Here is a 15,585-nt window from a genome sequence, read left to right as displayed (position 1 = left end):
TGTACTTGTAACCTCTCCAAATCATAAACTCTCGCCATGAGAATTGTCATACATGATGAGAGCTTTCTAATAATATAAATATTGAGGGCAGTCGATCAAATTTAAAGATTAGGATTCAAAACAAGTATTGAGTTTTGCCGATCAAGAATTGAAAGACTGTTAAGATAAGTGAATATTTAAATTTTATTAGTTTAGCTTGTTGAATAAGGTTTAAATTTTTACATATGAGTATGTTAAGATTGAGTCCTAGGTATAAAAAGAATTATTTTGACTTTTAGAGTTGTTTATTATTTGAAACTTGGATAATTGGTCGTAGGTAACTTAAAAATGCTAGTTAGAGATTGATTATGAAGTTAAATCACAAGTTTGAGTGATTTTGCTAATTTTGGACGAATTCATGCGAATGTTTAGGTGCTTTTGGTATCAGTAATGAGTAACTTGAAAAATGTTTAGCTAAGAAATTATTTTGGTTAAAAACTTTGAGTGTAACATCTTGGCGAATTTAATTTCTAATTAGTTGAATAAAAGAAGTTAATTAAGTAAATTACTATGATATGTGGTTACAGAGGTCAAACAGGTGTTATGAGTTATGATTATAGCCTTAGGATTGAGTCCAGAGTGAGGTCAAGTCACCTGAGCATAAAAAAGTGAGAAAAATAAGGAGAAATGGCTCTGTGCCGCATGTTGCGGCGTAAGGGCCACTAGAGCATGAAGACCCTTCTATGTGTCACTTGCCGCAATGCACAGTATAAATTTTGTAGAATTAAGTCACACAAATAGACAAAAAATAGAGAGAAAACAAGAGTTACATGAAGGAGACACAAGGAGCTTTGCTAGGGCTTGAGTTATGAGCTCGTTCAAAAAATGTTTACCTTATTTTGAAGCTTTTAAACACTAGAGATAATTTCTCTAAGCTTAAATCTCTTTTCTATCTCGCATTTTCTTGATGTTAGAAGTTAGAGTTTGGTTGAGAAAGATAATTTTTGATTCATAAAGGTGTTCGAACCCATTAATGGGAGTTGTTTAGGTACTTTAAATCCTAGGAATGAATGTGTTTTTGATAGTTCATAACCATTAATGCCCGAAAAACCACCATTAATGTTGTAGATAAGAGTTAAAAAATGTTATTAATGGTTGTTTAGGAGCTCAATGAAGTTATTGTGACATAATAGGAGTTAATGAACCCAATAGCTAAGCCTAAAAGGGAGAGATTATCCTATTTGTAAGTTTTGAAAGTGTAGTGATGGACATTAAAACTTATCCAAAAAGGATGTTGATAATCTATATTGTGATTAAATGTAGAGTAATCTCATTTGATACCATTCAAGCTTTGTGAAAGCTTTAAGAGTGAGTAATTGAAGGATAAACATTTGACCTCTTAAAGGTTTGAAGTAACCGAAAGAATTCTTTCTTGTACTTTTATACATTGATTAATTTATTGATTTCAACATTATAATTGAGATATGTGAAATTATTGAAATGCAAATGTGGTATTAAATATTCGAAAATCAATGATTATACGTATAAGGAGTTCAATGATCCTTGTATGAATGGGGTTCAATGATTGTGTATTATGAGAAGTTTAATGATTATGTGATATGCAGAGTTCAATGATTATGTGTTATGTGAAACTCAATGATCATGTGTAAATGGAGTTCAATGATTGTGTGTTATATGAAGTTAATGGTTATGTATGTGGTGTGTGGAGTTCTATGAATAATTGTGAATTGAGAAAATATAGAGTACAATGAAGTAAATTGATATGTTAATGTATGAAATATTTGCATTCTTTGAGAAATTGCATTTTAATGCATTGCATGATTACAAGAGGCAGGAGTTTACCTAAGAAGAGGAGTAAAGAATTAAAATTCATGTGGGAGGGTTTCCATTAAAGCTCGATGGTTTGCCTAGACTTATTTATATTTATTGTCTCATTTGTTCAATGAAGGATTGCCCCACTAGTTTAGTAAGAGAATTAGATCTAACTAGTTTTTCTACTTGTTTGATAAAGAAGCTAGTTTAAGGAGAATGACACCTCACAATATGAGATTTGAAGGAAACCGTGACTTACAAATGAGTTAAGAAACCTTGGCTAGGTAGCCTCTTACATATTAATGGCTAGAGTAGTCTCATCTCTTAAATGAGTCCAGTGTGTTTTAACCCATGGTTTTATGTCAGAGGCATAATGAGAATATAAGAGAGGTGTGCTCAGGCATATAGTGATAAAAGGGCACAAGGTTGTCCGTATTATGACTCTAGTGAAGAAAATCATGTTATTAGTCTTATATCCATGTGCAAATGTGTTATCAAGTCATTATCCTATTATTATATTCCACTATAAATGAGAAATATGAATAGTGTTCTTAAACATGCTAAATCATTTGAGAATTATATCTTTGCCACTTCTATTTAAATTGATTGACATGCATTAGTATGAGTTAGATAGACCTTACTTACTAAATGATTGTACTCATCCCTTCTACTTCAATATTACAAGAGTTAGTTGAATGGGATAAGACAGAGAGAAACAGTCTAAGGCATAGGATCACTATCCTATCAGTAGGCCTCATTTTTTTATATTATTAATGTGTATAATCCTGCATGATATTGCCAACTAAGGTTGTTCATGTTTTTAGGCTTACTTACACTAGAAGGTTGTTAAATTATATTGTATATTTTGGGCCCTAGAGTGTATATGTAATGACTTGTAAGATCTATAACAGACCTAAAATACTAGTGCATATAAGGGATAAGTATGACATATGATTAGTGATGATTAATTGATGATTATGTGATTAAAACTCACCTTTATGTTTTTGAAAATTAAGGGGTTGAGTATTAAAAATGTGTTGCATTTGTTATTTTGTGAGATGTGGTGTATTTCACAAGTTTGTATTAGTTTATTGAGTATGGTTTCTATTGTATTTGAAACTTTTAGCACTTGGAATGAAATTAGGATATCCAAGTTATGTTTAAATTGTATGAAAGAGTGAGTTGTGAAATAAGTATTCAATTTTTGACTGAGAAATAATTTGATTGTGAAACTAATGCCATTAGCTAGAACTAGGAGAAAGCTCTCTAGAGACACTTAAATCACCTTAATCAGACGTCAGATAAAGAAATGAGCCACGTCAAAAGTTCACCCTTGCTGCTATCAAGAATGTGCAATGAGCCACGGTGCATAGCACCTGAGCTACAGAGTATGGCGTAGAGGCACACATGTCACAATGCATATCTGTTTTCTATGCTATTTCATTATTTTCTAATTTTAGGGCTTGTTTGGTTGGGAGGAGAAGAGGGAAAATTTTAAAAAATTTCCCTTCTACTCCACTTTACCAAACAAAGGGAGGGGAGCCCTCCCCTCGTTTGGATGGGACGAGGGGAAGAAAGTGTGTAACATCTAGAAAATTTAATCATAGTTAATTAAATTAATGAGTATAATTATTGAGTTAAAGTGGCGTATGGCTAAAGGGACCTAATTGTTGTAGTTAATTGTGATTTCAGCATTAAAAGTAGATCTAGATCAATGATGGGCCACTCGGGCAAGGAAAGGGAAAGAAAAGTGAAAGAATGCCCTATATGCAGCGTGTGATCAATTTGCCATGGCACATAGGGATAGATTTAAATGTAATGTGCCTCTATGTGCCATGCGCCATGACGCACGGTCAAAAATTTGATTAAATCAATTCCTCTTTGCATGCAAAGAACAGAAAGGAGGAGAAAGAAAATGAAGAGCATGTTTGAAGCTCTGCTAAAGCATGCACATTGGGACCCTCGAAGGCAATTTTAAACTTCCTAACACTTGAGGTAAGTGTAATAAGCTTTCTTTCTTCCCTTCTCTCTCACATTTATAGAGATTTAAGTTAGGGTTTGAGTTAGAAAGTGTATTTTGATCTATAGGAGTTATGGGTTTAAACCCATTAGTTAAAATGGATATATTAGTAGTTGTTTGTAATAGATAAACCTTATATTGATAATTGTATCAAGAGTTTGTCGAGTAGAGCCATTGATATGCGAAAATTACCACTAATGAGGTAGTTGGGAGAGTTTGATATTCATTAATAGTAGTTTGAGGATCTAGTAATAATAATATGCATTAATGAAACCTAGTGAACCTATTAGGTATGAATGGGTAGTAATTTATTGATTGATGGAATAAAGTGTGTAGAGATAAATGTTGGAAAACTCATAAAATGGGGTAATGATAATATCCTTGTATTGTTTTGTAATGAATTGCTGTGGCACTAGTAAAACTTGTGAGAAGCTTTGGAAGTGTTTTATGTGAGAGGTAAACCTTTAATCTCTCAAAGGTTTGAGATAATCGAGGAAAACCTAACTTTTTATAGTTGAATATTAATTGGTTATTAATTGAAAATGGGTTAATTTGGATTATGATTTATATTTTGAATTATAGATGCAATTTTGGCAAATGATGAACTTGTGAATAGTTTGATAAATGAAAACATTTTGCATGCCACCTATTTGTGATTCATGAATTTACTTATGTCATGTTATTATAAGTGGATAATTATGACGTGTAATGTATTTAGTATGTGAAATATTTAAGTATGAGTATGTAAATTTATATGCCATGAATTAGTTGTTTTAAATGCATATTATGTGTAAAATATGTATAGCATGATCATTGATAAGAGTTCGCCTAGGGAAAGGAGTAGATTGATTTAAATCTATGTGGTACTGGCAATGACCATTGGAATTAGGTATTTGCCTTGGCACTGACCGTTAGAATCAGAAGGTAGCCTATGTCCCATGATTAATTTAAGATTGTCCCACTAGTTCTATGAGAGACTCGAACCTGACTAGTCTTCACCGGTTCATGAGGAGGTTAGATTAGGGGTATGACATCCCATGGTTGTTAGTATTGGGAGAAACCGGATTATACAAGTGAGTGAGTTAACCCTGATTCGGTAGCTTCTTACAAGTAAAGGGCTGGGTTAGTTCGTAAAGGACATAGCCACATGATAGCTACTAGTTTTATGTCAAAGGTAACAAGAGGATATAAGGTTGGTATTTGATCATGTATTTAAATTCGGCTACATGGCCGTTAGTATTATGGTCTGATAAGTGTTAGGCGTACATGGTTGGTATTATTGTGACCCTAGGATGTGCATTGACATTTTTTAGATATGAATATATGCCTTGAGCCCAATCACATGGTTGTTAATATTGTGAATTGTGGCAAAGCCCATCATATGTGTTGTATTTGTATATTTTTGCTTATTTACATCTATTTACAATTGATATACAACTATATAAATTAAGTAAAACTTAGTTATTAAGTATTTATACTCACCCCTTAATTCTCAATATTTTCAGGGCTTAGCTCATTGGATCCAGTTCGAAGAAAACATTTTGACTCGTAGAATTATGGTGAAATTCTACTTTCATGCCTCTTTACTCTATTTTTGTATTAATGTTGTATAATTGCCGACTAGGATCGCATGTCATTGTTTTGTACTACTAGTATTACTATAGTGTACAACTTGTGTATTTTATGTCTGAGTTAGTAAGTTTTAGTTGTAAGCCCGTGGATAGGGTCAAAATACTTGTGCAAGTAGAAATATTATATTTTGAATTATTTAAAATGAAAATGATGGTTTTGTGCATGATTTTCCTCCCTTTGTGTTTTGTGAAATTTGGGGTTGAGTGGTGATTTTGAGAAATATGTGTTTTTGATTGTGTATGATGCATTGCACGGGTCTACTAGAGTCAATTGAGTATGGTTGAAGAGTCAGTATAGGCTTTTGGCAGATATGGTTGAGTTGAGACACTAAAGTTGTATGTATTATATAAAAAATGGCAAAAATAGGTTTTAGTATCCAACTTTTTGTAAAAAAAATGAATTTGAGTGTGAGATCTATGCCATTAGTTAGAGCGAAGAAAAAGCTCTATGTAGACACTAAAATCACCTCAATCGAACATCAGACGAAGATTTAGGATGCGTCAGAAGCTCGCTCTCAATATTGAAACCACGGGGCATGGCACAGACGCATGTGAGTCACGACGCATGTTACATTTTCTGCACAAAGTATAGTTTTGAGTTTTAAAACTTATTGTTCTAGGTCCTCATTTGTTTTTCAAGCTTTCTAATTATTTTCAAACTTTGATTTGAACATTTTAAGTGTGTGATAGAGATTGAAAATTAAATTTTTAGGGAATCCCATTGTAAACAATTTGAAAATTCTTCTCTTTTATAAAATTTTATAACTTTAGTAATCCTTTAAGAGTTAATCCCTTAATTAACATCTTTATGGATTTAAATGTGGTTAAGTAAGGGAGATCTTATAAAAGGGCTCCCCTCTCCTTGTTTAATAAGGTAGAGGGATAAAAATTTCCCCTCTATTCCTCTTCCTTCTCCCCTCCCCTTCCCTCCAATCAAACAAAGCTTTATGCAAATATTTTGATTTTTTTTTAGATTCTCATACTTCCACACAGATCTTTAACTCTACTTTTTTATTTATATAGATACATTGAATTGTTTCTATTTAAACATTTAGGATCCTATTTTGGTAAATGTTACAATTTGGTAATCTTATTTGGGGGCTAATCCTTTAATGATCTTGAATTTGGAGTTAATTGAAAAATATTAAGGGAGACCTTACATTGAGTGACAAGGATCTTATGTTAAAATTTTTATCATAATTGGACTTGATTTGAGTTTTTGTTAAAATCTCGAGATTTTACTTTGAAAAGGCACTTTTTACATAATTGTGGAAATTAGAATTTTTAGGCCTTTCTATAGTTTTTGGAAGTGATTTAGGAATGAATAAAAGATTAGTAGGTGTATGAAATTTGTAAAATTCATTTGGTATGCTCAAATTGAATTTTTAAAAGAATGATTGAGGAATTGGATGATTATGGAGGTTTTTATTGGTCAAATTATGAACTTATGATTTAAAAATGATTATTCAAAGTGAAAAATGAATTTGAATATTTTGGCATGTTGTTATGAAAAGAAGCTTATGATTTGGGAGAATTGATATTGAGTTGGAAATTAGGAAATTGGAGTTGTTTGGAAGATTTGAACATGGGAGGATTTGGGAGGATTTGAACATCTTTTAATCCTTATTGGACTTTGAAATTTCTATTTCATTGAACTATTCACAATCAAATCATTGAACTCACATTTATAATTCATTGAACTTTATTATCAAGTTGTACCATTAAACTCCAACTTAATCATTGAACTTTACAATTCATAATTTCATTGAATCTTATAAAGGAAAATCAACATAATAGGTATTTAAATAATTCATGCCACACTTACAATTTACTCAAATTCACATATTCAAATTTTTGAACATCAATCAATAAACTAATTAACACACAAAAGTATAAAATAGAATTCCCTTAGTTACCTCAAACCTTTGAGAGGTCAAAGGTCTCATCCCTTAAATGCTCACTCTCGAAGCTTCCAAGAAGCTTGAATTGTGCCAAGATAGTCACTCTATAATTGTTCACAATGAAAATCATCAATGTTCATTTTCGTGTAATTTTACACTACTAACTTCACATTTCTTCACTCCTAAGATTCATTCTTTACTTATATAGAAATACCTCTAAGGTTTCTTAATTTTTTTTAACTCTCATTAACATTAATGAGCTCTTTAATGGTTATTAATGAAGTCATATTGTCCCAACCACCTCATTAAGGGTGGAAACTTATCCATAAATGCTCCTCAACAACTAAAAACTCGTAAAGCCATAAATGGTTAGTTTAAATAACTCAAACAACTTACATTAACTCTATTTAAGTGAATGGGTTTGGACTCATTGCCTATATAGACTGAAAATCATAATTATCAACTAAACCCTAGCTCCCAACATCAAGAAAATGGAAGAATGTAGGAAGATTTAGGCTTAGGAAGCTTATCTTTAATGTTTATAAGCTTTAAAATTCTTCTAGTGGTTGATTATCTTGAGCCCTAGCACTACTCTTCCCATTCCTTTTTGCCTCTTCTTCATTTCTTCTCTTATTTTGCTTCATTTTGCGATCTTATTACAAGAAAAAAAGTGATCATACACTATGATAGTCACACAATGCACCACAGTGCATGGCACAGAAAGCATCTCTCCCAAGCGTGTCAGGGTGCATGTATCGTGATGGCCTGATCCACAAGCCACAACACATGGTACATAATCTTACCCTTCAATTTTCTTCCTCTTTTCACATTCGAGTGACCCGATTCTCCTTCAGACCAGCTTTTAGGGTTGAAGATACAGCCAAACACACCTATTAAGCCTCTCTGGACATACACCTTTCTAATAACCTTAATTAATCTAATCAGGCTTAGATAACCAAGTTAAAATTTGAGATGTTATATTGGACATACTTGAGAGTTCATTGAGAAGTGACTTCAGTGGCTTTAATAAAGGGTCTAGTAGTCACTTTTATTTTATCATCAAATCTATGTTCTAAAGGAGGAAAATCTTCCTTATATGGTATCATCATAACAATACAATGTAAATCTTGTCCCTTAGCAAGTAATAATATTAGAATCACATGATAAGGTTTTTCTAGTAGAAGAAGATCTTTATGGCCTAATTCTTTTAGAAACTCAAAGAGAGAACTTCTTTTAGTGGGAGGATTTGGAAGTCTTACTCATCTTCTTGTAATTTGTTTAGGTCCATGATCATTATCATCATCGAAAGAAGGACATTTATGTCAGCAAGATGATCTATGTTGCTTGGCCTTTTTATCAATCCTTTATTTACCAAACCATTCATCATCATTGTTAGAATTATCCTAGAATTTACATTTACATCTAGGTTCACACATACTTAAAGGACAATCCTAGATAAAGTGACCATTAACATAAGATATATAGACTAGCTTGGCTTCTTTTATAAATAATTCAATAAGAGGATCACGCTTGTACTGAGTATAGGCTAGTGTTATAGTTAAGATTATGCCAGAGGATTGGCTTGTTTCTTAATACCTAGGCCTTTTGAAAACCAATTTGACAATTATATCTAGCAACCTGTACATAACAAGAGGATCTGTCGTATGTACGTCTTATTTATCAGAGTAAAAGGCCTTTTCATAGTTGTTGATTTATTCTAATAGCATTAATTATGCTAGCTCCTCTCATAGTGATGTCTTAGGATGTGAATGATTGAGGATTCACCGTGTCTTTCCGATACCATGTATAAAGCATCCTTAGTTGAATTAGGGAAGTGAAGGTCAAGTGAATGATTTTGCAATCTATAGACAATTTGGTAGTGAAAAGTAGCCATAAAGGTTGTTTGATTTTGTTCTGCTCCAACCATTTGGATCTAGACCTTTAGTCTGGTTGAAAGTGTTAGGTATATTAGTTTGATGTTGAAATCAAGAGCCATGGTGAGAATCGCACTCCCATTACTAAGAATAGTAAGCAGAGTTGTAATTAAGGATTTGCTGCCTAGCAAGACAATTCTAGCTATAGCAAGAATTCCTTGTCTCCTATAGAGAGTCAAGATTAAGTGAACATATCTGACATGAAAGTGTGTATATATCCTTAGGATTTGTAAGTGTTGATTAAAGTCAAGGTATCTCAAAGGTTACATATTGTTCAATAGAGGTGGCTCAAAGGCCACACCAGTCAAGCTTAGAAGTTTGGAGTTTGGACAAGTTCTTTAGCTTGAGGACATCGAGTGAAAATTAAGGATCTAGTTCCCATAGTAACGGAATTGGATTTATGATATAAAGTGTAAGGGCTAAGAAGAGGAAGGTTTGTATATTGAATTTTTGCATCTTTTGGTAAGGTGGTGAACTAAACAAGATTTTCTATCTTGTTGGAGAGGTTTTGTTTTACATAGGAAGGAAGGCGATCAAAGGAAAGAGCTAAAGAAAGATGTCACCGGCTCAAAGGACATAGACAAGGTTTTTAGTGTCTCACTCATACTTTTATGGTTCTCCCAACATACTATCTATTAGATATCGTGGCACAGCAAAAGATTAAAATTTTAAATTTCCTATTTTGATGTGGATCGAAGGTAAAAGAAAGAAGAATTACCTTTTTTTATGCTTCACGTGCATTCTTTTCAAGAGTTTGGATCTCAAGAACTGACAACGTAGATCTACTCCCTCTATCAATATCCACACGAACAGCTCTCTAACTCGAACAGTATGCTAGCGCTCTCAGCGTTTGTTCTTCTTTGGACGTTGGTTTTTCTTTCTCTAGAGTATTTCATGGCTCCAAAGTGCTTAGCCATTAAAACTTTTCTAACTCTCTTATTTTACTCGTCCCTTTTTATCTATTATATACAGATTAGGGTTTTTGCCTTTTTCTTGAATAGCCAACCAAAATTTAAATTAAATTTATCTCAAAAATAAAATTTATAATATCATATCTAATTTAAATTTATCTTATAAATTCAAACTATAAATTGATATGATATTCTTTCATATCATATTAGTTATTAAATTTAATCTATCATATAAAATTAAATTTAAAATTTACACAATATAATATAATATATATCACATAAATATATTATATTAAATACACACACACACATGAATATATATACACATATTTTTTGAAAGTATAAATATAATTATATTTTATATTTTATATTTCATATAAATATATATATATATTTATCAAAAAAATATTCAAATATATATATATAATTCATTCACCTTGTATTACATTCATTGAATCTAGGTATATTTCAGACTCAATAAACTTAGACATTATAGCTCAAGTTGAACTGTTCTTATGTGCCACTATGTAAGCCCATACGAAGTTGGCAGTGGGCTAATTACGCTATTAGCCCATAAGTCATAAGTAGCCTCTAGCAAGATATTACAACTACCCAATTTATATAGGGATCAATAATTCAATGTAATCTATCATGTAATCATATCACATCCTTTTTGTCATGTGATATTTCGATCAAGTATGAGATATGAAATTATCATTCTCCTTTACCTGATCATCACTTTCTCAATCTCTAAGTGGATTGACTGTAGCAATGAAAAAGCCTTTTCTATTATAGTATGTCTATACATTTTTTTAGTTTTACTTATCGAGTGCCCCATTAATATCTCTCACTTAATGTGAGGGATAAATTTCATCTTGAGCACTCATATTCCTCTACATGAATATCACTAAACTCAATCATAACTTTTATAATCACCCGATCAAAGGTGACTTTTGACTAGGTCAAAGTTTAGTAGTTATCATGTAAGAATTCATGATGATCTCATGTTAAAGGGCTTAGTGATATGGTTACAATGAGATAAGCTTGTGACTTATACCATACAACTTTCTCATAAAGGATTGGTCTAGCACCTTATACTCTTTCAAGTGCCTATGACTTTAATTTATATTTTTATAATCAATTAAAATCATACTAGCCTTGGTTCATCTATGATCCCTCATAGATGACCGATTAGGGACATTTAGGACAATCACTATAGTTTGTCCAAGAATACAGTTATCATAATGAATATGCAATTGATATAATAATAAAAAAAATTCATTAAATAATAATGTGCATAATACAATAATTGGCCCTAGGGCACAATTTCCAATACTATCATTAATAATATCTTCTAAAGTTGAAAAAATGAGCCAGCCCTTGATGGACTCAGGCCTAAAAGGTTGGGCTTAAAAAGCTTGTTTTCCTTTTGAGGTATCGAATTGCAAGGCCCGGCCCTTGAAATAGCAAGCTCAAGGTTAGCCCTACAAGCTTCAAGCCCTATTACCTTTTTTTTCTATTAATTTTTTTATCAAATTAAATAGTAATACTTCATTTCATTCCACAACTTAAAAAATCTCACATCAACATATAAATCAAGAGTACAACCATATCAACAAATGAAATGACAGTAATTAAAATAAAACAACTAAATAAACCACAAACACAAGCAAAATGAAATGACAACATCAGAATGACCAAATGAGATAAACCATAGACACAAGTTTGATTGAGAGTAGAAATGAGAATAAGCGAAGAACAAGGAAAAGAAAATCAAACTACAGTTCTATTTGAGCAAGAGGAAGACTTGAGAGACATTGTCATTTGAGTCTTTGAGCTTGGCAAAGCACTGTCACAAATGAAGGAGCACAATGAAGCACACTTGCAAATAGAGGAGCACTATTGGGATTTGGAAGATGTTATCGATAAAGAGGAATGATAAGAGACGAGCACAACTCACATGAATAAAAGATAAGTTGTAGAGGGGCAGAATCGATGGAATATGTTTGGAGAGTTAAGTTAAGGGATTTAGGGTTAGTTATTTTTTTTAATGTTTTTTCTTCCCTGTAAATATGGGCTAACATGTACAGATAGGTCATGCTTAAATTTTTTTTCAAGTCTAAAAGTCTATTAAAAGTTAATCATTTGAATATAAAAAAAAAATTATTACGTGAGTTTAAACAAGTTGGCCCTCGACCCTTTAAGGCTAGCCCGTTTATTTTTGAGTCTATTAAGGCTAGCTTGTTTAAATTCAAATTATATTTGAAGGGTCTTAATTGCAAGCCCAGCCCTCCTATTACACGTGCTTATGGGCTAGCCTGACGGGTTGGGCCCATATTCTTGGCTCTAATATCTTCCCTCTATCAATAATTTTAAAATTATATTGCAAGACCAAATGATTAAATTAAAATCATGTTTTATAGATATATAACTAAAAAGCCATCTGATTAATTCTATTGTAACAACTAAAATCTCAAACAGGTAACATTACTAGAATTACAAGTCAAATTATGATTTTAATAAGTCTGCTTTATGTTACAAAATAATATTAAAAATACAATATGTGTACCATAACTAGAGCCGGGAATAAGGGCCGGGCCTGGAGGGCCGGGCCTGAAAGCTCTGTTTAAATAAGGGTTCGGGCTTTAAAATTTTTTTTTTAAAGTAACCGGGCTTGAGGGCTTGGCCCTGATAAGCCCTGTAAAAAAGGGCTCGGGCCCGGACAAGCCCTCCAAGCCCGGTTATTTTTTTTTAAGTAATATAAAATAATAATGTAAAAAAAAAATTTAGTCCAGTCCACCAGGTGCCAGGCCAGCAAATCTCTCATACTCTCACTCGGTCCAAAGTCCAAACCACTCCAAAGTCCAAAATCCAAATTGAATAATCTCAGGCTCTCCCAGTCTCCCTCAGCCGTGTCAGTCTCGCCGTCTCGGTCCTCACTCCTCAGCCCTCAGCCCCTCACGCACTGCACTGACACAGACACAACTCAAGCACACAGCTCTCTCCCTGCTCTCACAATCTCAGTCGCCACTCGCCACTCGGTCTCAGCGTCACAGTGAACCGGAGCTTCTCAGTCACACTGAACCCTAAGACTCCTCACGCCGACGCCGTCACCTCACACAGCTCTCAACTCGGAGCTTCTCCCTCAGCCTCACGCCGACGCCTCACACAGCTCTCAACTCGGAGCTTCTCCCTCAGCCTCACGCCGACGCCAGATCCGTCGTCCTCGCCCTCGCTCCTTTGCCTCACAGAGTCACAATCACACAGTCACACCTTTTATTCTCGTTCGCCTGAATCTGCTCGGATTTCCTTCTCTCCTTTTTCTCCGTCGCAGCTCGTCGGCCGTCGCAGCTCCCTTGATCGTCTGAATCTCTATCTCCTTCTTTTTCATCTTGCTCGTCTCCTTCCTCTCGTCCATACTCTGCTCTCCTTCAGATCTTCACGCCTCACGTCTCTCGGTCTCTGGCTCTCTGCTTCTTGAATCTTGTCTCTCCCTCTCGCTCATCTCGGCTTTCACAAGTTAGTTAATTTCTAACATATAATTAATTAATCACCCACCTGATTAACTTTGTTTAATTTTTTGACTTGGATTATATCATAGAAAATAATTTATTCACTTGATTAAATAACAATGTTGTCTATTTTTGATTTGATATTGTGTCTTGATTTTTTGTAAAATGATGATATGATGTGTTGGTCTGAGACTTGAGTTTTGATGCATGATTTTTAATTTTGATAATATGGTTTATGTTTCTTTGCACAGTATGTCATCCTCTAGTGCCAAGAGTAATGAAACTAGTAAGAAGTCAGTTGAAGGGGATGGTAAAAGAGAATCAACTTCCACCCAATTTACTACATGTAGTCTAAAACCACCTAAGAAAGTAAAAGGTTTGACTTCAGACGTTTGGAAATCTTTTTCTAGGGTGGTTAATGAAAAGGGGGTAGCAAAGGCTAAGTGTAATGGTTGTGGCACTTTATTAGCATGTGGTGGAAATTATGGCACTTCACATTTGAGTCGTCATATTAAACAATGTGTAGCTCTTCTAAAGTTTCACAATGTAGGCTTGATGATGTTAGATAATCAAGGCAACATAAGATCTAGACAAAGCAATAATTCACGTATAAGGGAGTTGTTGGGGATGTTGATTGTTGCACATGATTTGCCATATTCTTTTATTGAATTTCCTCTTCTTAAGGAGTTGCTTAAGGAATGTAATCCTGATGTTAAGCTTATGAGTAGAAAGACTGCTGTGTCAGATGTTAGAAGATTGTATGAGGTACAAAAAGACAAGTTAAAAGTGATGTTATCAAAGTGTCCTAGTAGAATATGTTTGACCTCTGATTGTTGGACTTCTGTAACATCTGAGGGTTATATTTGCTTAACAGCACATTTTGTGGATGAAAATTGGAAGCTTAATAGTAGGATACTTTCTTTTTGTAAAATGGAGCCTCCACATTCTGGACATGAATTAGCCAGTAAAGTTTTTGAGAGCTTAAGTGATTGGGGGATTGAAAAGAAAATTTTTACAATTACTTTGGATAATGCATCTGCAAATGATTGTATGGCTGAGATCTTGAAAGAGAGGTTGATTTTGCAAAATAATTTGATTTGTGATGGGGAATTTTTTCATGTGAGGTGTTGTGCACATATCTTGAACTTGATAGTTCAAGAAGGTTTGAAGGTGACAAATGTTGCAATAAATAAAATTCGAGACAGCATTAAATATGTTAAGATGTCTGAGTCCAGGATGAAAATTTTCAAGCAATGTGTTGAGCAAGTTGGTGGTATTGACACCTCAATGGGATTGCGATTAGATGTGCCTACTAGATGGAATTCCACTTATGACATGCTTGAAAGTGGAATTAGATATAAAAGAGCTTTTGTTTGCATGTCTTGTCGTGACACTAATTTTAAGCATTCCTTATCAAATGAAGAGTGGAGGAGAGCAGAGGAAATGTGCATTTTTTTACAACCATTTGCAATGATTACTACTTTGATTTCTGGCACATCCTATCCAACTTCCAATATGTATTTTGGACAAATAGCAAAAGTTGAGATTTTGTTGAATGATGCCATTAGCAATCGTGATCCTGTGATTTCTAGTATGGCAATTAGAATGAAGGATAAATTTGACAAGTATTGGAGTGATTATAGTGTGATCCTTTCAATTGGAAGTGTTTTTGATCCACGAGCAAAGCTTGAAGCAATCAAGTATTCTTTCTCTTTGATTGATCCTGTGGATTACTACATGAAAGTTGATAATATCAAACAAAAGTTGTCTTATATCTTTGATCAATACAAAGAGATGGGTGGATCTTCCATTAATGTTACATCAAGTTCAACTCCAATACAAAGTCAACCAAGCTCAAGCACAA

Source organism: Prosopis cineraria, unplaced genomic scaffold (assembly GCF_029017545.1).
Source record: "Prosopis cineraria cultivar Desert tree isolate PC_DT_omini unplaced genomic scaffold, ASM2901754v1 PC14, whole genome shotgun sequence".
In the NCBI taxonomy this organism is placed as follows: domain Eukaryota; kingdom Viridiplantae; phylum Streptophyta; class Magnoliopsida; order Fabales; family Fabaceae; genus Prosopis; species Prosopis cineraria.
This window is presented reverse-complemented; position numbering follows the sequence as displayed.